The sequence below is a fragment of the Henckelia pumila genome, chromosome 4 (genome assembly GCF_033568475.1).
Source record: "Henckelia pumila isolate YLH828 chromosome 4, ASM3356847v2, whole genome shotgun sequence".
In the NCBI taxonomy this organism is placed as follows: Eukaryota; Viridiplantae; Streptophyta; class Magnoliopsida; order Lamiales; family Gesneriaceae; genus Henckelia; species Henckelia pumila.
Genome location: NC_133123.1, coordinates 76,127,401 through 76,129,380, shown reverse-complemented (window position 1 = coordinate 76,129,380; position 1,980 = coordinate 76,127,401). Strand labels below are relative to the sequence as shown.

At 37.3% G+C, this 1,980-nt stretch overlaps 1 non-coding gene across 1 annotated transcript; it reads right to left on the bottom strand.

Moving 5' to 3' along the window:
* Window positions 1-1,150: 1,150 nt before the first annotated feature.
* Window positions 1,151-1,256, bottom strand: LOC140870177 (small nucleolar RNA R71). Its single transcript, XR_012147150.1, has one exon. It is a non-coding gene; the product is annotated as a small nucleolar RNA R71 (small nucleolar RNA).
* Between the last annotated feature and the right edge of the window lie 724 nt (window positions 1,257-1,980).

Here is a 1,980-nt window from a genome sequence, read left to right as displayed (position 1 = left end):
AATATGATCAATAGAATTCACACTTTTGATTGTTTATATGACTTGGAAGAGCTTATAACTTTAATAGAACTTAAAAAGAACATTGTTTCACACATATAATTACAAGTAGATTTTGTATAGGGATATTGAAATCGATCTGTAATTGATACATTCTATTTGATACTCGGGAGAGGGAAATAGTATAATCTATGTGTTCTTGGTTATTAATTTAAATGAATTCATGAAAATAGATTGATTGAGATTAAATATTGTTGAGACCAGGTGAAATCAAACCTCTAGACTATTTTCCTTTGATTGATAATCTTTACAGGATTGTGTTTGTGTGCTCTTTTCAATTTTCTATATTTATTTACTTTGTCATTACCCCTCTAAAGTTTAATTTTCTAAATAAAATTAAGAATACTTTAATTGCAAGTATTGAATATTTTCAAATTATTCCCTGTGGGATCGACACTCTACTTTTTCACTTTACTAAAACTTGACACTCGTACGCTTGCGAGTAATTTTTCACGACAAGTTTTTGGCGTCGTTGCCGGGGAATAATTTTGATTATTTTTTTTAATCTTGTTACCAATTAGTCGAAGTTTTAATTTAGAGCTTTTCTTTATTTTAATCTAATTACTAATAATTTGTTATTGTTCTTAATTTCAGTCTATGCGAAGATCTCAAAGTGCGAATTCTTTGCTCTTTGATCCAGAGATTGAACAAACTGCACGAGCTTTGAGAAGAGCTAGGAGAGAAGAACAACTTAACATGGCTGAAGAAAATGTTAATGAATTGCCCTTGGTGCCAATTAGAGATCATTTCAGGCCGACGATCCAGGCTCACTATTCTGGAATCGCTCGAGGGACAATAAATGCCAACAACTTTGAGTTGAAGCCGGCATTAATTAACATGGTTCAGCAGAACCAATTCAATGGAACTGCCACTGCTGATCCTCATTTACATTTGCGCACTTTTCTAGAGATTACTGATACTGTTAAAATAAATGGTGTTTCTGAGGATATAATACGCTTACATTTGTTTCCTTTTTCTCTCAGGGACAAGGCACGGAGTTGGCTGCAAGCATTGCCACTAGGACGCATAACAACTTGGGAGGGCATGGCTGTGAAATTCTTAGAGAAATTCTTTCCACCATCCAAAGCAACCCAGCTGAAGATTGAGATCAGTACCTTCCAACAGCATGATTCTGAACAGCTATATGAGGCATGGGAAAGGTACAAAGATTTGTTAAGGCGTTGTCCTAATCATAATATTGCAGATTGGGAAGAAATAGAGTTTTTCTACAATGGATTAAATATGCATACAAGAATGTCGGTGGACTCTGCTGCTGGAGGTACTATATTTGCCAAGGACCCCGTTCAAGCTTATGATATGCTGGAACAGATGACTATCAATAGTTATCAATGGCCATCTGAACGTACGGGAGTCAAGAGGGGAGTGTACAGTGTGGATCCTCTTACATCCATTACTGCACAGTTATTTGCGTTGAGTACACAAGTTGCTTCTCTGAACAAGGTGAATATCGCAGAACCTGCAGGTGTATCGGTTGCCATAGAAGAATCTCATCCACCTGAGGAAGCTCAATATATCAATCCCAGAGGCTATGGAAATTATCGAGGTAACCCTCCTCCTAATACTTATCATCCTGGTTTACGTAACCATGAAAACTTTTCTTATGCCAACAACAAGAATGTGTTAAAACCCTCTCCGGGATTCAACACAAATCAAGGGGAAGGTACAGCGTCGTTGGAAGATGTGGTGTCTACATTTGTTACTGAATCTAACAAGCGAATGTCGAGGACTGAAACTCGAATGGACAGCATGGAGACACACATGTGCAGTTTGGGAGCTATGATGAAATCCATGGAGACACAGATTGGACAGCTTGCATATGCTCTGAAGGATCAAAACAGAGGGCAGTTTTCCAGCAATACTGAAGTGAATCCAAAAGAACAATGCAAAGCAGTTGAGTTAAGA